At 39.2% G+C, this 25,389-nt stretch overlaps 1 long non-coding RNA gene across 1 annotated transcript in view; it reads left to right on the forward strand.

The window, feature by feature from the left end:
• Positions 1 to 7,210: 7,210 nt before the first annotated feature.
• The window catches only part of LOC147342927 (uncharacterized), a 69,205-nt gene continuing 51,026 nt past the window's right edge, over positions 7,211 to 25,389 (forward strand). The window contains exon 1 of the long non-coding RNA XR_015156844.1: positions 7,211 to 24,341. This is a non-coding gene — a long non-coding RNA (uncharacterized LOC147342927). The remainder of the gene's footprint in view (positions 24,342 to 25,389) is intronic.

The raw sequence follows: 25,389 nt of genomic DNA on the forward strand, positions 1-25,389 counted from the left end.
CCTCTGATATCTCCGATTTTCTTGAAGAGGTCGCTGGTCTTTCCTCCTCTACTATTTTCCTCTATTTCTATACAGCCTGTCAAAAGAGTGCACACAGCCTCGTTTGTCGATCAGCTGTCCAAAAATGTCTCCGTAGCTCTTAGTACACAGGAAATTATAGGTAAGAAAATAGAAAATAAGGTCAATGCTTTAAAGAAGCAGTTCTGCTTATGGGGCAAGAAATTACAAATTTAAAAATTAAATTGTCTTTAAGGTGCCATGCTGAATTTAAATGGATGTTATTACCCCTCTACAAGTGAATGAGTCCATGCACTCTTGGGAAAGCATTAGGAATCATATTTTAGGAGTCTGGAATCATTCAGATTTTAGTATTGATATTTATAAGTTACATCAGGATATTCAGAATATGAAGCAGGAGGAGTCTGACTTTTCCTCTCAATGGCTTTCTAATTCCCTCTTTGAAAATCTGGAAGGGTATCTTTCCCATGGATCCTTTTCTACAATAATGATTAATGCGGCCATGTGCTTATGCCTGTTAGTTCTGATTTATGTAATGGCCCTGTGCCTCTTCAGAATACTCAGCCGAAGTGTTTTTGCTCTATGTACTGAGTTTCATACCTATGCTCTAAAATATAAAAAAGGGGGAGGTGTCGGGAGCTGCGTTAGACATTACTGACAAAATGGAGGCATGGCCCCAGACCCCTCACCTCATTCCACAGGCACAGCCCCAGGATGAAGGAGTTAGGCCTTGTAATTCTGACTTGTCTTTTCCTTTCCTGGGCTGAGTTGACTGAAAAGGAATATTTAGGTGCTTATTGTTCTTGAGAGGAGCATGAGAAGGCACAAAGCCTTCTGCAGCTGTGCTCAGAAAATAATTCATAAAGTTAATCATTGACATTTGTTTAAGGACTTTTACAAAAGAGTGTTCCAGGATGAGCACATAGGCTGTAGCTTGAGGCCATGGGAGGGATTGCTATCTGAAGCCTATTTGTGAGGAGAATGTTTATGGCAAAGGAGTTTACTGAATTCAGGGCTTAGAAATAATTAAAACAGTTAGAAGTTAAAGATTTAAGGAATATTGTAAAGTTAGCATATTTTACTATAGCTTATAGAAGTTAGGAATTTTTAGAGATACTATAGCTAGAAGCCTTTTTAAGAGATAGTGAGCTCAGGATGTTAGGGGCAAACAGGATTTAGGAAGATAAGTAGTAAACTGAGGAATGTAGCATGAGTTACTATGTAATCACAAGTTAACTATAGGACACATTAGAGGAGGTACATAATAGATGATAAGGCTGATTCCGAGAGAATCACTGAAGCAGGAACTCTGAAGAGCAACAGTGATTTATGGAGATAATAAATCTGGGAGAGGGGGAACTGAAAATGTCAAACCTCTGGCCTAATGTTTTTGTAAAAGTATAAAAGAGAATCTTAAACTTGAAATAAACAGGCAGTCCAAAAGAAAACTGAGAGGCTGCCTCATCGCCGACACCATTCATCTCTTCAGGTTGAATCCCTGGCTGCTGGAGCTGGACTCCGGCATCTCTCCTTGCTCTTCTCTGGAACTCTGCATTTAGTTGGGTGTATCTTGTCCTTGCTCCCCTGTCTTTTACTTCTCTTCTTTCCTCAGCTATTTGTAAAGCCTCCTCAGACAACCACTATGCCTACTTGTATTTCTTTTTCTTGGGGATGGTTTTGGTCACTGCCTCATGTACAATGTTATGAACTTCCATTCATAGTTCTTCAGGCACACTCTGTCTACCAGATAAATCCCTTGATTCTATTCATCGTTTCCATTATATAATCATAAGGAATTTTATTTAGGTCATACCTGAATGGCCTAGTGGCTTTTCCCACTTTATTCAATTTAAGCCTGAACTTTGTAATAAGGAGCTCACAATCTGAACCACAATCAGCTCCAGGTCTTGTTTTTGCTGACTGTATAGAGCTTCTCCATCTTCAGCTGCAAAGAACATAAGCAATCAAATCTTGATATTGACCACCTGGTGATGTCTAAGTGTAGTGCTGTCTCTTGGGTTGCCGAAAAGGATGTTTGCTACGACCAGCGCGATCTCTTGACAAAACTCTGTTAGTCTTTGCCCTGCTTTATTTGGTACCCAAGGCCAAACTTGTCTGTTATTCCAGGTACCTTTTGACTTCCTACTTTTGCATTCCAATCCCTATAACGAAAAAGACATCTTTGTGTGTGTGTTAGTTCTAGAAGATGTTGTTGGTCTTCACAGAACAAGTCAACTTCAGCTTCTTCAGCAATAGTGGTTGGGGCATAGACTTGGATTACTGTGATGTTGAATGGTTTGCCTTGGAAATGAACTGAGATGATTTTGTCGTTTTTGAGATTGCATCCAAGTATTACATTTTGGACTCTTTTGTTGATTGTGAGGGCTACACCATTTCTTCTAAGAGATTCTTGCCCCAGTAGTAGATATAATGGTTATCTGAATTAAATTTGCCCATTCCAGTCCATTTTAGTTCACTGATTCCTAAGACGTCAATGTTTGCTCTCGTCATCTCCTGTTTGAGCACTTCCAATTTACCTTGATTCATGGACCTAAAATTCCAGGTTCCTATGTAATATTGTTTTTCACAGCATCAGACTTTATTTTCACCATTAGATACATCTACAACTGAGCATTGTTTCCACTTTGGCTTAGCCACTTCATTCTTTCTGGAACTATTAGTAATTGACCTCTATTCTTCCCTAGTAGTGTATTTGGCACCTTCTGACCTGGGGGACTCATATTCTGGTGTCATATCTTTTTACTTTTTCATACTTTTCATGTGGTTCTCGCAGCAAGAATACTGAAATGAGTTGCCATTTCCTCCTCCTGTGGACTACAATTTGTCAGAACTCTTCACTCTGACCTGTCTGTCTTGGGGTAGCCTTGCATGGCATGGCTCACAGCTTCATTGAGTTATGCATCTTTATATCTAGTTAGCAATTATTTATACTAAATTATCTCTGTTTGGGTAACTGATATTATTTTTTTTCTCTTGACTTATGCAGAATTGGTACCAGGAGAAATCTAGGAAACAGACCCTTAAATATGGGATTTAGGATTGTTGTGATCAAGTCATTGGGCTTGACTGCAGTGCTGAGCTCCCTCCCAAAAAGAAACCTCATGTTAGTAATCAGTGGCATGGGTATATTCAAGCAATTAAATTATCACCTGTGAGTGAAAATGGTTATTTGCCTACTGAGACAAATGTCTTGGATGTTCCAAGTGGCTGCTGCACTTTTGCAATGTGGCAATAACGATGATTCCTAGGACTGTGCCATGGCCTGTGACCCTGACATCTAACGATGTAGGTTCTCATGTTACTGGGAGTGGGGGTGCGGCAGCAATGGTTTTAGGATTAAAACTGCACAACTCAATCCTGGTACCAGCAATGATTCACCTGCACACAATGGGAGTAGTTCAGACTCAGTGATTTTTCTGGGAAACCGTTCTGAGCACATGGGAGAGATAACTGAGCTGCTGCTGCTGCTAAGTCGCTTCAGTCGTGTCCGACTGTGTGCGACCCCAGAGACGGCAGCCCGCCAGGCTCCCCCGTCCCTGGGATTCTCCAGGCAAGAACACTGGAGTGGGTTGCCATTTCCTTCTCCAATGCATGAAAGTGAAAAGGGAAAGTGAAGTCGCTCACTCTGACTCTTCACAACCCCATGGACTGCAGCCCACCAGGCCCCTCCATCCATGGGATTTTCCAGGCAAGAGTACTAGAGTGGATTGCCATTGCCTTCTCTGATAAGTGAGCTACTAAATTCAAAACTGGTCAAATTTCTAAAACAAAATTTTCTATTACAAATATAAAAGAAATAAAGATGGAAATAGAAAACATCTTAGAAATAATTTGCTCCTATACTCTGATTGGACCAAAAAAAAAAAAAAATTTAAGGAGACTCAGAGAAGTGAATGACTTAGCCAATCAAGAATTAATTTAGGGACTTCTCTCATGGTCAAGAATCCGGCTGCCAATGCAGGGGACACGGGTTCAATCCCTGGTCCACACGACACAAAGCAGCTAAGCCTGTGCACTGCGAATACTGAGCCCGCGCTCTAGAGCCCACATGCTGCAACAAATGAAGCCTATGCAATTAGAGCCCGTGCTCTGCAGCAGGAGAAGCCACTGCAATGAGAAGCCTAAGCACTACAACAAAGAGTAGACCCTGCTCACCGCAGCTAGAGAAAGCCTGCAGAAAGCAACGAAGACCCAGTGCAGCCAAAAATAAAAAATAAATAAGATTTTTTTTAAAAGAATTAATTTAGTAGCAAAGTTAGGATGAAACATGCCATTGTGTACTGGGGATTTACCAGATATCAGGCACTGTGCTGAGTGCTTTTATATGCTCTAGCTTATTTAGTCTTTTCACTAACATTATGACATAGATATTAGCATTCTTCTTTTAGAGATAAAGAAGTTGAGATTAAATGATTTGTTCAAATTCGGTACCAAAACCCAGGAATGAAGGATTCTAGCCCCTACACTCTTAACCATTAATGTAACCTGTCCCTCCAGAATCCAGTACTCTTTATTTGAAGTTCAGTATGATATTCTCTGCACACGTACTATTGCTTTAGTTATGTTCGACTCTTTGAGACCCTATGGACCATAGCTCACCAGGCTCTGTCCACGGAATTCTCCAGGCAAGAACACTGGACTGGGTTGCCATTCCCTTCTCCAGGGGATCTTCCCAACCCAGGGATTGAACCTGCCCCTCCTACCTCTCCTGCATTGACAGGCAGGTTCTTTACCACTCCCTGGTGGCTCAGATGGCACAGCATCTGCCCACGGTGTGGAAGACCTGGGTTCAATTCCTGGGTTGGGAAGATCTCCTGGAGAAGGGAATAGCAACCTACTTCAGTATTCTTGCTTGGAGAATTCCATGGACGGAGGAGCCTACCGAGCTACAGTCCATGGGGTCTCAAAGAGTCAGACACGACTGATCAACACACACACACACACGTAATGTTCTTTAAGCTACAATTCAGCATTGCTTCCCCAACTCACCCACCACCAGGCTAACCAGTTTGCTATGGGGAAAAAAGCAACATAGAAGGTTAGGCCTGAAAAAGGGATCCCTGATTCAGTCTGTTAGTCCACAGTGAAGTCATTGAAGTCTAAGGACAAAACTGACTTTCTCAAGGCCAAAAGCTGTTTAGTGGTGAAGGCAGAATTATGATCCAAGTTTCCCAACTCCCAAGGCAGTTCTCCCCTCCCACATTCTCTTCTTGCAGAAGTTGGTATTAGCATAGGGTCCAAAGTTCTTGTTGACTCTTTAAATGGACTGGCTGATGTGGAACAGGCAGGGCTGTTCATTAAGTACATTCAGTTTCTACTTCCTGGGTCATATTCAATGCCTTCTCCAGATGGACAGCTACTCTGTGCTGTGCTGAAAAGTCCCCTTCATTTTTAAACTGCTTCTCTACATTCACTTTACCTTGATATCTCAAACCCTCACATTGTTTGCTCCCTTGGCTTTAAACACTGGGAAAATACTTTATTAAAATGTTACACTAATGGATAGTATAAGCAAAGAAAGGCCTTTCTCAGCTGGAATTCATTTGTGCAATTAGTACTCCTCTCTTAGAAGAGTACTGGAGGAGTGAGGCTCTGGAGGGATTAGAATTTTCACGGTAGGATCCAGTTATTTAGGATCCGAGAGACGTGAGGCAGGTTATAATGGGAATGGCAGTGATAGGTCGTGGCTCTCTGAGGCCACTGAGCACCTGGAGATGGTGGAAAGGAACTGAAGGTCAGGAAGTGGCTTAGAAAATAGGCGGAGAACAGACAAATATACAAATATATAAAGAGGCCCCTGGCACATCTTGGAGAATACAGCCCAGACTAGATTTCTACCCACACTGGCCTCCTTGTACACTGGCTGACCATTTATGACAGACTTGTATAAATCGCATCCATCATAATGTTGCTGAGCAACTGCCCTGCCTGCCACCTCTGCTGCTGCTTCTCTTTCCTCCAAGACAGCTCCACAAAAAGAGAAGAGAATTAATGTTCACAGTGCTGGCCACAGCTCTGTCAGTTTACTGGGACCCTACTCTCACTACCTGCACAAAAAGCTCAGGGAATTAAATATTATTTTCCCAACTTTAGAGATGAGAAGAATAATAGCCCAAAGAGTTTAAGTAATTTCCCAAAGGTACAAAACTAAGAAACCATTCAAAGAAGCTAAGTACTGTGTGCAGAGTTGAATTAAACTGAGGTCTGACTCATGCTGATCTTTGTCTCACTCTCACCATACCACACACCGACACAGAAAACTGCTTTCCTAGAGTTTGTGTAGTTGTACACAAACTTGTACAACTTTGTAGTTTTCAGTTATGTTAACCCTATTCTCTACTATGAAGAACTGAGCTTTGATGGTCTAATTTACCACAGGTAAGCGCATAGGCTTCTCATTTGTGAGTAGACCATATGGCAGGCAACATATGGAAGCAGACCTTTGGCAAGGTCATAAGGTCAGTTAAGTCTAGATTTTTAAAAATATTTTTTAATCTGAAAGAAAATAATATTATTAGTGATAATATTGAATACCAGCTATTAGCAAGGTATTGGGCTGTGTTCTCCATAAATATTATAACTTCTTGTTTTATCCTCACAATATCCCCATGAGAAAAATACTATACTAGCCCTTGTTTTTCAGATGAGAAAATTGTGACATTGAGGAAACTTGCTCAAGATTTCCTGCCTGGTAAGTAGTGGGGCCAAGATATGAAGCTAGCATATCTGACACTAGAGTCCACACACTTAACTTATTCCTCTGTACTTTCCTGGTATAGAATAGTTCAGGACACAGTCTCAGAGTAAATCCTATAGAAGCTTAGACGATTAGCTCAAACGTAATCCCTGTGAGCCTACAAAGAGTAGCATCATGGTAAAAATACAAATGAAAGAGAAATTAGGTGTTTTTAAAATAACTTCTTTGCCACATTAATTTCTTTGATATATCAAAGAGATGGGAATACCAGACTACCTTACCTGCCTCCTGAGAAACCTGTATGCAGGTCAAGAAGCAACAGTTAGAACCAGACATGGAACAACGGACTGGTTCCAAATTGGAAAAGGAGTGTGACAAGGCTGTATATTGTCACCCTGCTTATTTAACTCATATACAGAGTACATCAAGTGAAATGCCAGGCTGGATGAAGCACAAGCTGGAATCAAGATTGCTGAGAGAAGTATCAATAACCTCAGACTTGCAAATGACACAACCTTTATGGCAGAAAGTGAAGAGGAACTGAAGAGCCTCTTGATGAAAGTGAGAGAGAAGAGTGAAAAAGTTGGCTAAAAACTCAGCGTTCAAAAACTAAGATCGTGGCATCAGGTCCCATCACTTTCATGGCAAATAGATGGGGGAACAATGGAAACAGTGACAGATTTTATTTTGGGGGGCTCAAAAATCACTGCAGATGGTGACTGCAGCATGGAATTAAGACGCTTGCTCCTTTGAAGTAAAGCTATGACAAACCTAGACAGCATATTAAAAAGTAGAGACATTACTTTGCTAACAAAGGTCCATCTAGTCAAGGCTATGGTTTTTCCAGTAGTCATGTATGGATGTGAGAGTTGGACCATAAAGAAAGCTGAGCGCTGAAGAATTGATGTTTTTGAACTGTGGTGTTGGAGAAGACTCTTGAGAGTCCCTTGGGCTGCAAGGAGATCCAACAGTCCATCCTAAAGGAAATCAGTCCTGAATATTCTTTAGAAGGACTGATGCTGAAGCTGAAGCTCCAATGTTTTGGCCACCTGACGTGAAGAACTGACTGATTTGAAAAGACCCTGATGCTGGGAAAGATTGAGGGCAGGGGGAGAAGGGGACGACAGAGGATGAGATGGTTGGATGACATCACAGACTCGATGAACATGAGTTTGAGCAAGCTCAGGGAGTTGGTGATGGACAGGGAAGCCCGGCATGCTGTAGTCCATGGGATTGAAAAGAGTCGGACACAACTGAGCGACTGAACTGATATTTCAATCATATCGTCACCTTTGTAGCAAATGCCATGTCTTTGATTATTTCTGTTTCCTTCACTCACTTAATCACTACTGAAAGATATTAAGCTTTTATTATAGAGTAGGCACTACAATGCCTAACACTGAGCTTAGTGTGTAATGGAGAATATTCAAATATTTATTTGGTTTAATGATTGGTTAGAGAAGGCAGAAGCTTTAACCTCACGTTTTCTAGATGCAGCCCCATAGGAATTAATAATTAATGATTTTGTTAATTTTATCAACAAATCACTGAGACAATATTTCACTGGGTAGGGGTTGAATCTATGATTAGTGAAACAACTTGTGAATTGATGGCAATCAGCAAATGCTCAATAAAATTTATAACCTTTCTCCTGAGTAAGTAAGTTGAAAATATTACTTGCTTGTCTTTTCCTCTAAAATTTAAAAGCTCTCTAACGTCTCATGTTAGGCTGCAGTAGTATCAAGTTTGTAGCTCAGTTTATCCATTAAGGTCCTCTAATTTGTTTTAGAAAGTATAGAAAATCCTTTACTTATAGCAAACCAACTCATGGTTCTTAGTTCAGGACTCTGCCTGCAACCATCAAGTTTGATTTACAATACCCTTGGTGAACCCAAAACAAACAGGCTTTCAGTGCCCAGTACTTTTAAGGAAATGCATTTCTACCTTATTGCAACAAAAAGACCCACAATCTGATATGTAATGTCTATACTTTGCTGAAGAAATTTACAACAAGAAAAATGGGGATGCAAAACAAACATTCCTGAATTTCTCAAAAAGCTATTGAGTAGTCTAAAGTTTATCTAGAAACTGTTTTAAAGGTAAAAATTAAAGTATTCCCATAACCTTCTGTGACACAGTAGAAAGGGTATTAGAAGTTACTTTGGAGACTAGACTCTAAACACAGGTCTAACTACTAAGCAATCTGTGTGACCTTGGGCAAAATACTTAACATCTGCTTCCTCATCTGTAAAACAATATTCTCAGGGCTGTAAAGGTTAAAAATAATAATAATGTACATAAAGCTATGTGGCACCTTAAAAAAGTCAGTTTAATAAAAATCAGAAATATTATGTTAAAGATATTTCTTTTTGTTTTCTTTTTTTAACAGTAGAAAAACCAATGCAAATTTAATAACATGTACATACTGAATATATGAGAGATATCCAGGACAATTATTAATAAGTAACCCCAAAGATGTTTCTTCATCTACTAATTTGTTGTAAAAACTAGGAACAGAGTTGTGAAGATGACAAAATCTTCGTTCATTTGGCCACTACCTTTCTGGAGTTCTGATTTATATGAGGAGTTTCACCACTGAGGAAGCCTATATGAGCTTTATATCTCTTGATGCAGGGCAAAATGCCCATGCCCTTGAAAATATATGAGAAGAGTACCACGTATCAGCTTATATAATGAAACTCGTCACACTATAGTGCATCTCTTAGAACCTTTTTCACGCGTTGAAGTGTTTTGTTCTTGTATTATAGTTGATTTACAATATTAGTTTCAAGTATGTAACATTCTACTTCATTAGTTATTATAAGCCATTGGCTATAGTCCCTGTTCTATACAATATATTCTTGTAGCTTATTTCTTTTATCCATAATACTTTGTACATTATACCCCATCTAGCTCCTTCCCCTTTCCTCTCCCCACTGGCAACCACTAGTGTGTTCTCTGTATCTGTGAGTCTGGTTCTATTTTGTTATATTCATTTGTTTCATTTTTTAGATTACACACATAAGTAATGACATACAATATTTATCTTTCTCTGACTTATTTCACTGAATATATTACCCTCTAGGTCCATCCATGTTGCTGCAAATGGCAAAATTTCATTGTTTTTGTGGCTGAGTAGTATTCCGTTGTATGTATTGAATTGACCAAAAAGTTCATTTGAGTTTTTCCATACAATATGTCAAACCTTCTTTATTGATTCTTCTGTTGATGGACACTTAGGTCACCACCACATCTTTTTTAAAATTTCTATTTGTTTATTTACTTTTGGCTGTGCTGGGTATTTGTTGCTACGCACGAGCTTTCTCTAGGTGCAGCGAGTGGGAGCTACCGTCCAGTTGCAGGGCCTGGGTTTCTCATTGAAGTGATTTCTCTTGTTGTGGAGTATGGGTTCTAGAGCATGTGGGCTTCAATAATTGTGGCACTTGGGTTCAGGTGGCACACGGGCTTAGTTGACCTGTAGCGCATGGAATCTTCCAGGACCAAGCATCAAACCTGTGTTCCCTAGACTGGCAGGCAGATTTCTAACCACTGGACCACCAGGAAGTCTGGCCATTTCTTGACTGTTGTTAATAATGTTGCCATGAACATTAGGGTGCATGTATCTTTTTGAATTAGTGTTTTTCTTTTCTTTGGATATATACCCAGGAATGGAATTGCTGGATCATGTGGTAGTTCTATTTTAGATTTTTGAGGAAACTCCATACTATTTTCTACCAATTTATATTCCCACCAACAGTATACAGGCATTCTTTTTTCTCTACATCCTCACATTTGTTACTTACAACATTTGTGGCCTTTTTGATAAGAGCCATTCTGACAGGTATGAGGTGATACCTCATTTTGTTTTAATTTTTATTTCTCTAATAATTAGCAATGTTGAGCATTTTTTCACGTGCCTGTTGGTCATCTGTATGTATTCTTTGGAAAAATGTCTGTTTGGGTCTTCTCGTTTTCTAAATAGTTTTTCTTTATAGAGAGTTATATAAATTGTTTACGTATTTTGGATATTAACTCCTTTTCAGCTGTATCACTTGAAAATATGTTCACACATTCTGTAGTTTTTGTCAATGCTTTCCTTTGCTGTGCAAAAGCTTTTAAGTTTAATTAGGTCCCATTTATTTATTTTTGCCTCTGCCTTAGGAGACAGATACAAAAAATGTTGCTATGATTTATGTCAAAGAGTATTCTGCCTATGTTTTCTTGTAGGAGTTTTATGGTTTCCAGTTTTACATTTAGGTCTTTAATTAATTTTGAGTTTATTTTTACATATGGTATAAGAAAATATTATAAACTCATTCTTTCATGTAGCTGTTCAGCTTTCCCACCACTGCTTATTGAAGAGCCTGTTTTTTCTCCATTGTATATTCTTGCCTTCTTTGTCACAGATTAGTTGACCTTAAGTGCCTGGGTTTATTTCTGGGCTGTCTATTCTGTTCCTTTCATTTATGTGTCTGTTTTTACGCCAGTACCATACTGTTTTGATTACTGTAGCTTTGTAACATAGTCTGAAATCAGAGGATGTGATACCTCCAGCTCTGTACTTTCTCAAGATTGCTTTGGTTAGTCAGAGTCCAGTGAAAATTTTCTTGATTTCTGAATTATGACTTGTCTCCTTCATCTGAATCTACCAAATTAAGCAATATATTTCTTCAGTGTAGGACAAAAGATGCCCCCTTCCCTCCTATTCTTCTATATTTTCTTCTCCTTTGGCCGATTCTCAGAGGTTGGAGTGGACCACATTTACTAGTCAGCTGTGGTCCACTAGTCAATTGACTAGTTGGACTAGTCAACCCATTGAAAACCTGAATTCTCTAGCTTGCTGATTCACACCTTCTTTAAGCAAAGAGATAATTATTTTTAACTTTCAGTGTCTTTTTTTTTTCTGGTTCCTTTATGAGCTTCATTCATCTGAGATCCTTTTCACATCACACAAGTAAACACTTAAATAATAGAATAAAAATGACATGTCCAAAAAGAATTTCAATTTGAGACTGTTTTCCTTTAGAAATTGTCAAAATATAAATTATTCTGTCCGCTTACAATGAAAAGTTAACTGAACTGACACTGGTTAATCTCTACTAGCATTAGGCTGCCTCTTTTTGATGAAGTCCAGTAATTAAGCCCTACAGCTTAATGGCAAGACCAGTAGGCAGGAAGTTAGAAGACTTAGACTCTATTTGTATTTCTAGCTCTGGCTCATTACCATTACTTTGCCCTGACCAACTTCTGTTATTACTCAGAATCTCAATCATAATAGCAGTGCAGAGTAATCTGGAAAAACCACCCTGTAAACTGAGAACTAAGAGGATGCAGCAGTCCTGTTCCTGCAAATTGATGTACCATTGTGGTCTCAGGCAAGAAATTGTCTAATTCGGTGCCTCAGCTTCATTGTCTGTAAAAACATGACAAATTATTTGCTCCTCTTTCCCCCAAGATTCCTCACAGAAATACAGTGATAGAAATGGTATCAATGCTGTAAAAGACTTTTGATCGCTCTGATTTGTTGCTACATAAAGAGAAATATCCTTTTATTATTTCTACTGGTATTTCTAGGTTCTTAGTGCTCCCTGAGTTAGAATCATAATAATTCTACTTAGGAAAGGTTACTATTTATACTGCCATTCTTTGCAGAAATAAAATAATCTATGGAGAATATGCTTTAAGAAAACAAAATTATTCCAAAATATTTGTAATTGTTGGTAGTTAAAAATTCTGAGTCACATTATCATCCCTCATCATCCTGACTTGATGGAGACTGCTTATTAATTCAGACCTGTCTATAGCCATGTTGTCTAGCTAACAAATGAGGATATTACTCAGTTGATCCTAGTTATTCCAGGATTTTTGTAAAGTTCCTGAAAAGAGTGTGGAGGTAGTGAGGGATCTTGCTGCTGCTGCTAAGTCGCTTCAGTCGTGTCCGACTCTGTGCAACCCCATGAACGGCAGCCAACCAGGCTCCCCCCGTCCCTGGGATTCTCCAGGCAAGAACACTGGAGTGGGTTGCCATTTCTTTCTCCGATGCATGAAAGTGAAAAGTGAAAGTCAAGTCGCTCAGTTGTGTCCAACTCTTCGCAACCCCATGGACTGGAGCCTACCAGGCTCCTCTGTCCATGGGATTTTCCAGGCAAGAGTACTGGAGTGGGGTGCCATTGCCTTCTCCAGTGAGGGATCTTGACAGCTTCTACTCTATTTAGTTCTGTGTGTGTCAAACCTAAGAATTTTATAGGGATATTCACCTATCATGTGTAGATAATAGGAGGGTTGATAGATAACAATTATATCTTACCTAATTGCTAAAAGAAGTATTATCCTTACAATGCTCATTTTAATTTTTAAAGACTGTGATGATCATGTACTTTGTTACACAATCTCTTTGTCACCTTAGAGTACTATCAGACAGTGAAGAAAAAAATTCTCAGACTGAGTCAGAAAATCATATTAATTCAAAAACAAGTCTGAAACTAAAAGATAAATTTATGGGTTAGAGGAACATACATACAGACAACAACAACAAAATCAGCCAAGGAAGAACCAAGACGTAGAGCTGGCCTAGTAACTGACAGAGATCCTTTCATGCAGGTCAGAACTGTAGATGCCTGGTAACAAGTCCTGAGGGTTAATCACTAGGAAACTGGAGTACAAAGGCAGGAAATCCAGTTACTTTGGTTACAAAAAATACACATAGAAAACCTGTAAACCTCCTTGAGGAAGATCTTCATTTAATAAATATATATTAAGTGCCAGTATATGCCAGACACTATTATAGACACTGAGGGATCAGCAGTGAATAGAACAAAGTTCACTGACCTTGTACAGCTTATATTTTAGTTAATTGGGGAGAACAAATAATAAACAATTAAGTAAAATATATTGTAAGTCAATAGAAATGAGTCTATGGAGAAAATTTAAGTGATGAGTTCTGGAAGCAGGAAGTGGGGTTGCAATTTTAAATAGAGTTGGTACAAAAGGTCTCACTGAGAAGATGGCATATAAGCAAAGACTTGGATAAGACAGAAGGAGAGATTCATGCAGCCAAGAAAGAGTGTACTAGGCAGTGTATACTGCAAATGCAAATACCTTAGGTAGGATCCTGCCCAGCACATCTAAGGAAAAGTAAGAAGGCCATCATAGTTGGGGAAGAGCAAGGAAGGGGGAGGAACAGGAAGTGATGTCAGAGAAGTAGAGACAGACACACTGATTATGTTGGGTCCTGAAGATCATTTTGAGAACTCTGGCTTTTACTTTGAGTGACATGGATTACTGAGCAGAGGAAAGGCACCATATGACTGACCAGATTAAAAGGATCAGGCTGGGGCTTCCCATTCCAGTGGCTAAGACTCTGCGCTCCCAATGCAGGGGGCCCAGGTTTGATCCCTGGTCAGAGAACTAGATCCCACATGCCACAACAAAGATCAAAGATTCTGCATGCCACAGGAGAGATCCGGTGCAGCCAAATGAACAAATAAATATTAAAAATAAATAAATAAGAGGATGAGGCTGACCATTGTTTTGAGGTTAGATCACAAGGGAGCAAGATGGAAGCAAGACCATTTAGGATACTATTCCAATAATCCAGGTAAGAAAGAATGGTAGCTCAGAGAGGCTGGTGTGGTAGAGGGGTGAGAAGTGATTGGAATGTCATTATAGTCTGAAAGTAAAGCCATTAGGATGTGCTAAGGGACTTGAAATAAGATGGAAGAGAAAGAAAGGAATCAAAGACGACACTAAGACTTTTAGTCTGAAAAACGTGAAAATGGAGTGGCTCCCTATTGATGCAGGGAAGATTGTAGGAGGCGTCTTTTTCTAAAATTAACTTTTATTGGAGTATAGTTGTTTTACAACATTGTGCTAGTTTCTGCTTTACAGCAAAGTGAATCAGCCACACATATATATATGTCCCCTCTTTTACAAGTTTCCTTCCTATTTAGGTTGCCACAGAGCCTTGAGTTCCCTATGCTATACAGTAGGTTCTTATTAGTTATCTATTTCACACAAAGTAATGTATATATGTCAGGGCCAATCTTACAATTCACCCCACCCCCCTTTCCTTCTTGGCATCCATACATTTATTCTCTACCTCTGTATCTCCGTTTCAGCTTTGCAAATAAGTTCATTTGTATCATTTTTCTAGATTCCACATAGAAGCAGTATTATACGAGATTTGTTTTTTCTCTTTCTGATTTACTCTGCTCTGTATGACAGTCTCTAGGTCCATCCACAGCTCTGCAAATGGCACAATTTTGTTCCTTATTATGGCTGAGTAATATTCCATTGCATATATGTATCACATCTTCTTTATTCACTCTTCTGTCAAAGGACATTTAGGTTGCTTCCCTGTACTGGCTATTGTAAACAGTGCTGTGATGAACACTGAGGTGCACGTATCTTTTGCAACTATGATTTTCTCCAGGTATATGCCCAGGTGTGGGAATGCTGGATCACATGGAAGTTTTGGTTTTTTAAGGAACCTCCATACTGTTCTTCACAGTGGCTCTATCAATTTATATTCCCACCAACAGTGTAAGAGTGTTCCCTTTTCTCCACACCCTCTCCAGCATTTATTGCTTGTGGATTTTTTGATGACAGTCATTCTGACCAGTGTGAGGTGATACCTCATTGTAGTTTTGACTTGCATTTCTCTGATAATTAATGATGTTGAGCATATGTTCATGTGCTTTTTGGCCATCGTATGTCTTCTTTGAAGAAGTATCATTTTGGTCTTTGGCCCATTTATTAATTGGGTTGTTGTTTGTTTTGTGTTGTTTTTAATATTGAGCTACTTGAGCTGTTAGTATATTTTGGAGATCAATCCCTTGTCAGTTGCTTCATTTGCAAATATATTCTCCCATTCTGAGAGTTGTCTTTTTGTCTTGTTTATGGTTTCCTTTGCTGTGCAAAAGCTTTTAAGTTTAATTAGGTTCCATTTGTTTATTTTTGCTTTTATTTTCATTACTCTAGGAGGTGGGTCAAAAAAGATCTTGCTGGGGATTTATGTCAAAGCATATTCTGCCTATGGTTTCCTCTAGGAGTTTTATAGCATCTGGTCTTACATTTAGGTTTTTAATCCATTTTGAATTTATTTTTGTGCATGGTGTTAGAGAGTATTCTACCTTCATTCTTTTACATGCAGCTGTCCGGGTTTCCCAGCATGTGGGAGGGGTTTTAACCTTCCTTGCGTCCTCACGGTCTAGCACAATGGGAGACTCATGGGAATATTCAGTCCTTTTGTTGTTTCGTCACCAAGTTGTGTCTGACTCTTTTGAGACCCCATGGACTGTAGCCCGCCAGGCTCCTCTGTCCATGGGATTTTCCAGGCAAGAATACTGGAGGGGGTTGCCATTTCCTTCTCTAGGGGCTCTTCCTGATCTAGGGATTGAACCCTTGTCTCCTGCATTGGCAGGCAGATTCTTTACCATTGAGCCACCGGGAAACCCCAATACATACCAGCGATCTAATCTGAATCTGGTTTCTGTATATTTAGATGAGTTGTTCTAGATAGAAGACTGATTCATTTGAGTTGCTAAACTAGGTCTTGGTTCTAGAAACTGGGGCAAGGTTAAAACCATTGCTATGTTAGAGCTAGCTAGCAAGAGCCAATATTTTCAGGATATTATTGCAAGCCAGGAGTTAAACACAGCAATATTTTAAACTTAAGGTATTTACACTTACAGGTAGAAGGTTGTATTAAAAACAGAGGTAAAAATACTGACACTCATTCCTTCCTAATTATTTTACTACATTTTACTATTATCTAATCTCCTGAGGTTATGTATGTTTGTTGTGTCTGTATGATAGAAATACTGTGTAAAGGTGTGTTACTGTACATTGGTTCCCAGTTCTATTTTCAGTGATATCATGTCAGTAGCTTCACATTGTCCATGACATGAGTATTTACAATACAGAAATTGGCCAATGCTACAAATCAGGGATCCCTGCTCCTTCCTTGTCCCCAGAGCTGGTTAAATCTATAAATGAGTAGTGGGATCAGCTTTGAAAGCAATGATTGGGAATGAAAAAAACTCATATATTTTGTAAATATACACATGTTTAGGCTCTGCCCATGGAGTATTATAGTATGGTTTTACAGGTAGTCTTCCCTTTTGGGGTGAGGGATGGTTGAGGACTGAGGAAATTGTCGTAGAGGACAAATATACAAATAATTCCACATGGTGAAAGAAAGGCCTTAATTACTGACCAAACTAGGAGTTGCTAAAAGAGATTAGCTTTTATATTCAATCAATGTCTTAATAGAATTAAACCTAGATACAAAGTACAAGCTGTTAACAGGGGAGTTTAACAACTTTGGACTCTTTGTATATCTGATATTGTAAGGAGAAAATGAGATGAGCCAATGCCACGTGTAGTGAGTACATATTTGTGAGACTTTCCCAAATCTTAAGTTGCTAGACCTTATAATAAAGAATCATCAAGGACACTAAAGACACTATCTAATTATTCCTATGAGACACGTGGAAAAACAATACAGTTTCGTTTTACTGTGTGTATGTACACATGTGTATGTGTATGTATACATACATACACACATACAAAGGAAGCCTGGAGTCCTAACCACTGGATCACCAGGAAACTCCCAAGTAAAGCCTTGACAATCTCATTAGCCATCAGAATGGTACTATCCTTTGACTCAGTAATTCCACATTCCCATATCCATAAATATGTCTGGATGTTCAGACCAGGTGATTCTGCTAAGTATGAAGTTTTGCTGAGCTATGGAAAACAATTTATGAAAACATTTTAAATTAAAAAAAAGATTACAGCTTTGAACCAAAAGCCAGTAGGGGAGAATGGGAAATGGAGAATGAATATATTTAAGAAGAAAGAAAAAAATAACATTTGGAAACACTTAAAATCAGTGAAGTGAAAAGATACGGGGAAAATGGGGATCAAAGATGTATTTTTTTTCGTAGTATCTTTTGTCATTTTTAAGTTTTTATTGTTATAATTTCCATATTTGTAACTAATATTGATACTTTTATTCCTGCTTCTCTTGAAAAATGAATCACTTAAATACTGTGCTTTTTCACTATTGTCCAGTTTAACATTTTATATATACACTCTTTAATTTATATGGAATTTATTTGAATGTATAGTATGAGAGGACAACCTAATTTTTTTTCTAAATTGATAAGCATTCCAAAATGGTCCTTCCTTACTCTACTGATTTATGAAATCTCCTGTATCAAACAGTAAGTTCCTATACGTAATGGGACTGTTTCTGCACTAGGCTATTTTTTTTTTACTTGTACTTCCCTGTTTTAGTATAGTGAAAAGTGAATGTGAAAGTGTTAGTCTTTCAGTCATTTCTGACTCTTTGCAACCCCATGGACTGTAGCCTGCTAGGCTCCTCTGTCCGTGGAATTCTCCAGGCAAGAATACTGGAGTGGGTTGCCATTTCCTTCTCTAGGAGATCTTCCCAACCCAGGGATCAAACACAGGTCTCCTGCATCGGGGGCTTCTGAGCCACCAGAGAAGCCTGTTTTAGTATAGTAGTTTGGGTACATTATTATATTCAATTGGCTTAGTTCTTTTCATAGTTAAAATGAAAACACATGTTACCCAAGGCAGATTCATGTTGATGTATGGCAAAACCAATACAATACTGTAATTAGCCTCCAATTAAAATAAATAAATTTAAAAAATAAATAAAATGTTTTTATCTTCTATTATTTGCATTCTTATTCTCCCATATAAAGTTTTAGAATCATTGTACCTATTACAAAAATTTTGATAGTTACAACAGTCTTTTTTCTTAATAGAGCTATGTTATTTCCTCAATATTACTAATTATACTAACAATGACTAATTAGGTTAACCACAAGGAAAGAAGGATGCAAGTTAACTCAAGCTATTGAATTCTACAATATTGTCTGAAATACTTCTATGTCTCAGAAGTTTCATGGAAAAAGACTTTTTAGGACTCAGTTCAGTTCAGTTCAGTCGCTCAGTTGTGTCTGACTCTTTGCGACCCCATGAACCGCAGCACGCCAGGCCTTCTGTCCATCACCAACTCCTGGAGTTCACTCAGACTCACGTCCATCGAGTCAGTGATGCCATCCAGCCATCTCATCCTCTGTCGTCCCCTTCTCCTCCTGCCCCCAATCCCTCCCAGCATCAGAGTCTTTTCCAATGAGTCAGCTCTTCCCATGAGGTGGCCAAAGTGACAAAAAAGTGACAAAAACATCTATGCAAATTTTTCCCTGGAAAGCTATTTTATGATTTGGAAGTAGTATTTCTCTTTGAAGCAAATAAAGAAAATATGAAACTCAGTGATTGAAGTATAAATTTACATGCCTTAGAGAATGTTATATATCTTTCAATAAACTTTTCAAATGTTCCTGAAACATAAGCCTAAGCATAGAGACCAAACTCAACAGTAGAGCTACTTGCACTAATTGTCCTAACTCGAGTTATTTTCCACGTATGTTAATTTGCCTAAGACTCACTTAGAGCCTTCTAGAAGTTAACAAAAGAAGGCTTTTCTTTCTCAATTTTATTTTCTTCAAAAATAATAAAATTATGAGATACCATATAGAAATTGAGAGATATTGAGAATCTCTAATTATGGCACGTATTTCTTGGTACTTAAAATAAGGTGAAACTTGCACTCCCATGTTCATTTCAGTATTATTCACAATAGCCAAAGAAACAACCTAAATATACATTGACGATGAATAGATGAAGAAAATGTGATATATAAACATATATATATATATCAGTTCAGTTCAGTTGCTCAGTCATGTCCAACTCTTTATGTGATATATAAACATATATATATATATATACACATAATGAAATATTTTCAGCCTTTAAAAGAGGGAAATCTCGTCATTTATAACAATGTAGATCAACCTCAAGGACATCATCCTCCGTGAAATAAGCAAGATGCAGAAAGACAAAAACTGCATGATCTCACTTTAATGTGAAATCTAAAATAGTCAAGTTCAAAGAAATAGAAAGTACAGCATGGTTGCTGGGGGTTGAGAACAGCAAGAAGAAATGGGAAATGTTGGTCAAGGGATACAAAATTCCAGTGATGCAAGATATAACTGTAATTAAAATACTATGTTGTATATTTTAAATTTGCTGAGTGTAGGTCTTAAGTGTTGTCAACATACAAACAAAGTAATTAGGTAAGGTGATGGATATGTTAGTTATAATTAGGATGATTATTTCACAATATGTATGTATATCAAAACATGAGGTTGTAAATTTAAATATATGGAATTTTTAAATTGTCAATTATATGTCTGTAAAGCTGGGGGTGGAAATGGCAACCCACTCCAGTGTTCTTGCCTGGAGAATCCCAGGGACAGCGGAGTCTATGGGGTCACACAGAGTCAGACATGACTGAAGTGACTTAGCAGTAGCAGTAGCAGTAAAGCTGGGGGTGGGAAGCGAAAATTAAATTCCATTGTTCTAACATGAACTATTAATACTTACTAAGCTTTCATGATTTTAGATGGGTCTCTACAGAGCTCCACTATGTCATCTTTTCTTTAATATATCACTCAGGTGAAAGGTAATAGAAACAGTTTGAAGTATTTTCCTGGGAGTTGATGGTAATGCTTTAGAGTCTTTATCCACAGTTGTTCCTAACAATGTCTAAGTTTCTTAATTATGTGACAAAGGCATTAGTTCTCCAAAAATAACCAGGAAAATGGACTTGCCCAATAGCAACAGAGCTCTTCTTTGTAAAAGGAAAGCATAAGGCATGAGTGGGCATTCACATAAAGCAGCTTCATGTGCCCTGCATCTCTTTTTCAAAATGATTCTGTCAAAGATATTTCACTATATTATGGTTTCTGTTATAATTGGCTCCCATTTGAGAAGAAGTTGGCCACACTGGAAAAGAGTGTCCAAGACTTACTAACTTATGTTACTTATGTTACTAACTTACTAACTTATGATCCCCTTTGGTCATGTTAAAAGTCTTTGAGATGTGATTTCCTTTTCTCATCTTGTTTTCATAAGCTCTTGCTTATGAAACATATATATTCTGCTTTTGATTTATCAAGTTTCTTTACACTGAATACTTAAACATTTTTCTCAGTTCAGTTCAGTTCAATCGCACAGTCGGGTCTGACTCTTTGCGACCCCATGGACTGCAGCACGCCAGACTTCCCTGTCCATCACCAACTCCCGGAGTTTACTCAAACTTGTGTCCATCCAGTTGGTAATGCCATCCAAACATCTCATTCTCTGTTGTCCCCTTCTCCTCCCACTTTCAATCTTTCCCAACATCAGGGTCTTTTCTAGCGAGTCAGTTCTTCACATTAGGTGGCCAAAGTATTGGAGTTTCAGCTTCAGCATCAGTTCTTCCAATGAATATTCAGGACTGATTTCCTTTAGGGTAGACTAGTTGGATCTCCTTGAAGTCCAAGGGACTCTCAAGAGTCTTCTCCAACACCACAGTTTAAAGCATCAATTCTTTGGTGCTCAGCTTTCTTATACTCCAACTTTCACATCCATACATGACTACTGGAAAAACCACAGCTTTGACTAGATGGACCTTTATTGGCAAAGTAATGTCTCTGCTTTTTAATATGCTGTCTAGGTTGATCATAACTTACCTTCCAAGGAGCAAGTGTCTTTTAATTTCGTGGCTGCAGTCACCATCTGCAATGATTTTGGAACCCCAAAAAATACAGTCTTTCACTGTTTCCATTGTTTCCCCATCTACTTGCCGTGAAGTGATGGGACTGGATGCCATGATCTTAGTTTTCTGAATGTTGAGTTTTAAGCCAACATTTTCACTCTCCTCTTTCACTTTCATCAAGAGGCTCTTTAGTTCTTCTTTGCTTTCTGCCATAAGGTTGGTGTCATCAGCATATCTGAGGTTATTGATATTTCTCCCAGCAATCTTGATTCCAGCTTGTGCTTCATCCAGCCCAGCATTTTGCATGATATATTCTGCATGTAAGTTAAATAAGCAGGGTGACAGTATACAGCCTTGTTGTACTCCTTTCCCAATTTAGAACCAGTCCGTTGTTCCATGTCCAGTTCTAACTGTTGCTTCTTGACCTCCAGATTTCTCAGGAGGCAGGTAAGGTGATCTGGTATCCCCATCTTAAAGAATTTTCCACAGTTTGTTGTGATTCACATAGTCAAAGACTTTGGAGAATTCAATAAAGCAGAAATAGATGTTTTGCTGGAACTCTTGCTTTTTTGATGAGCCAGCGGATGCTGGCAATTTGATCTCTGGTTCCTCTGCCTTTTCTAAATCCAGCTTGAACATCTGGAAGTTCACAGTTCACGTACTGCTGAAGCCTGGCTTGGAGAATTTTGAACATTACTTTGCTAGTGTATGAGATGAGTGCAATTGTACAATAGTTTGTACACTCTTTGGCATTGCCTTGCTTTGGGATTGGAATGAAAACTGACCTTTTCCAATCCTGTGGCCACTGCTGAGTTTTCCAGATTTGATGGCATATTGAGTGCAGCACTTTGACAGCATCATCTTTCAGGATTTGAAATAGCTCAACTGGAATTCCATCACCTCCACTAGCTTTGTTCGTAGTGATGCTTTCTAAGGCCTACTTCACTTCACATTTCAGGATGTCTGGCTCTAGGTGAGTGATCACACCATCGTGATTATCTGGGTCATTAAGATCTTTTTTGTATAGTTTTTCTGTGTATTCTCGCCACCTTGTCTTAATATCTTTTGCTTCTGTTAGGTGTATACCATTTCTGTCCTTTATTGTGCCCATCTTTGCGTGAAATATTCCCTTCGTATCTCTAATTTTCTTGAAGAGATCGCTAGTCTTTCCCATTCTATATGTTCCTCTATTTCTTTGCACTGATCACTGAAGAAGGCTTTCTTATCTCTCCTTGCTATACTTTGGAATTCCACATGCAAATGGGTATATCTTTCCTTTTCTCCTTTGCCTTTAGCTTCTCTTCTCAGCTATTTGTAAGGCATCCTCAGACAACCATTTTGTCTTTTTGCATTTCTTTTTCTCGGGGATGGTCTTGTTCTCTGCCTTCCATACAATGTCACGAATCTCCGTCCATAGTTCTTCAGGCACTCTGACTATCAGATCTAATCCCTTGAATCTATTTGTCACTTCCACTGTATAATTGTAAGGAATTTGATTTAGGTCATACCTGAATGGTCTGGTGGTTTTCCCTACTTTCTTCTGAATTTAAAACTGAATTTGGCAATAAGGAGCCAGTGATCTGAGCCACAGTCAGCTCCTGTTCTTGTTTTTGCTGACAGTATAGAGCTTCTGCATCTTTGGCTGCAATAAATATAATCAAGCTGATTTTGCTATTGATCATTTTGTAATGACCGTGTGTACAGTCCTCTCATGTTTTTGGAAGAGGGTGTTTGCTATGACCAGTCCGTTCTCTTGGCAAAACTCTGTTAGCCTTTGCCCTGGTTTGTTTTACACTCCAAGGCGAAATTTCCCTGGAGTCCAGGTATCTCTTAACTTCCCACTTCTGCATTAAAGTCCCCTGTAATGAAAATCTTTTTTGTTGTTAATTCTAGAAGGTCTTATAGGTCTTCATAGAACTGTTCAACTTCAGCTTCTTCAGCATTACTGGTCAGGGCATAGATTTGGATTACTGTGATATTGAATGGCTTGCCTTGGAAATGAACAGAGATCTTTCTGTTGTTTTTGAGATTGCATCCAAGTACTGCATTTCAGACTCTTTTGTTGACTATGATGGCTACTCCACTTCTTCTAAGGGATTCTTGCCCACAGTAGTAGATATAATGGTCATCTGAGTTAAATTCACCCCTTCCAGTCCATCTTAGTTCGCAGTTTCCTAGAATGTCAATGTTTACTCTTGCCATCTCCTGTTTGACCACTTCCAATTTACCTTGATTCATGGGCCTAACATCCAGGTTCCTATGCAATATTGCTCTTTACAGCACCAGACCTTGCTTCTATCACCAATCCCATCCACAACTGGGTGTTGTTTTTGCTTTGGCTCCGTCTCTTCATTCTTTCTGGAGTTATTTCTCCACTCTTCTCCAGTAGCATATTGGGCACCTACCAACCTGGGAGTTCATCTTTCAGTCTCCTATTTTGTTGTCTTTTCATACTGTTCATGCGGTTCTCAAGGCAAGAATACTGAAGTGGTTTGCCATTCCCTTTCCCAGGGTATCACATTTTGTCAGAACTCTCCACCATGACCCATCCTTCTTTGGTGGCCCTACACAGCATGGCTCATGGTTTCATTGAGTTAGACAAGGCTGTGGTCCATGTGAGCAGTTTGGTTAGTTTTCTGTGGCTGTAGTTTTCATTCTGTCTGCCCTCTGATGGATAAAGAGGCTTAAGGAAGCTTCCTGGTGACTAAGGGGGAAACTGCTCTTGTTCTGATGGGCAGGGCCAAGCTCAGTATCTTTAACCCAGTTTTCTGTTAATGGGTGGGGCTGTGTTCCCTCCCTGTTGTTTGATCTGAGGCCAAACTATTGTGGAAGTAATGAAGATAATGGCGACCTCCTTCAAAAGGTTCCATACACACACTGCTGCACACAGTGCCTCCGACCCTGCAGTAGGCCACTGCCGACCCACGCCTCCACCGGAGACTCCTGGACACTCACGGGCAAGTCTGGGTCAGTCTCTTTTGGGGTCTCTGCTCCCTCTCCTGGGTCCTGGTGTGCCCAAGGTTTTGTTTATGCCCTCCAAGAGTCTGTTTCCCCAATCCTGTGTAAGTTCTGGCAGCTCTATGGTGGGGTTAATGGTGACTTCTTCCAAGAGAGCTTATGCCATAGCCAGGTCTGCTGCACCCAGAGCCCCTGCCCCTGAGGCAGGCCACTGCTGACCCGTACCTCCGCAGGAGACACTCAAACACAGTTCTAGCTCAGTCTCTGCGGGGTGTCTGGGTCCTGATGTGTACAAGGTTTGTTTGGGCCCTCCAAGTATCTCTGGCCCATATGAGGTTTGATTCTAAATGCAATATCGCCGCTTCTAACGTCTTGCTGTGGCTTCTCCTTTCGCCTGGACGTAGGATATCTTTTTTTTTGGTGGGATCCAACAGTCTCCTGTCGATGGTTGTTCAGCAGCGAGTTGTAATTTTGGAGTTCTTGCAGGAGAAGATGAGTGCATGTCCTTCTGCTCTGCCATCTTAATTCCGCTTTATTCTATTTTTATTGATTGCCCTAAGTGACGTGAAGTGAAAGTTGCTCAGTCGTGTCTGACTCTTTGCGACCCTATGGAATTCTCCAGGCCCAAATACGGGAGTGGGCAGCCTTTCCCTTCTCCAGGGGATCTTCCCAACCCAGGGTTGAACCCAGGTCTCGTGCATTGCAGGTGGAGTCTTTACCAGCTGAGCTACAAGGGAAGCCCAAACATTTTTTCTACATCTCTGTAATTACTTAATTTCTGATTGCTTAGCCTTGCTTTGTTACCTTAATAAAGCATAAATGGCATCTGCTGTGGAATTGGGTTTACTCATGCTATTAAATAACCACACCCTTATAATTAGAGATTTGGTAGTCATCTGAGTGGTACAGTCAGTACCAAAATATTACACAATGGGCATTATGTAAACTTTTTTGCATAAATCTGGAAACTAGCCAAGAGATGCACTAAACACTAGGGACATAATGGTTATGTTACCTACCCAAACTTGGGTCCTTTTGCTGGAATGCAGTAAAGCCA

The sequence above is a fragment of the Bos grunniens genome, chromosome 28 (assembly GCF_055505025.1).
Source record: "Bos grunniens cultivar Pamir isolate PY7600 chromosome 28, Bosgru_T2T1.0, whole genome shotgun sequence".
NCBI classification, from domain to species: Eukaryota; Metazoa; Chordata; class Mammalia; order Artiodactyla; family Bovidae; genus Bos; species Bos grunniens.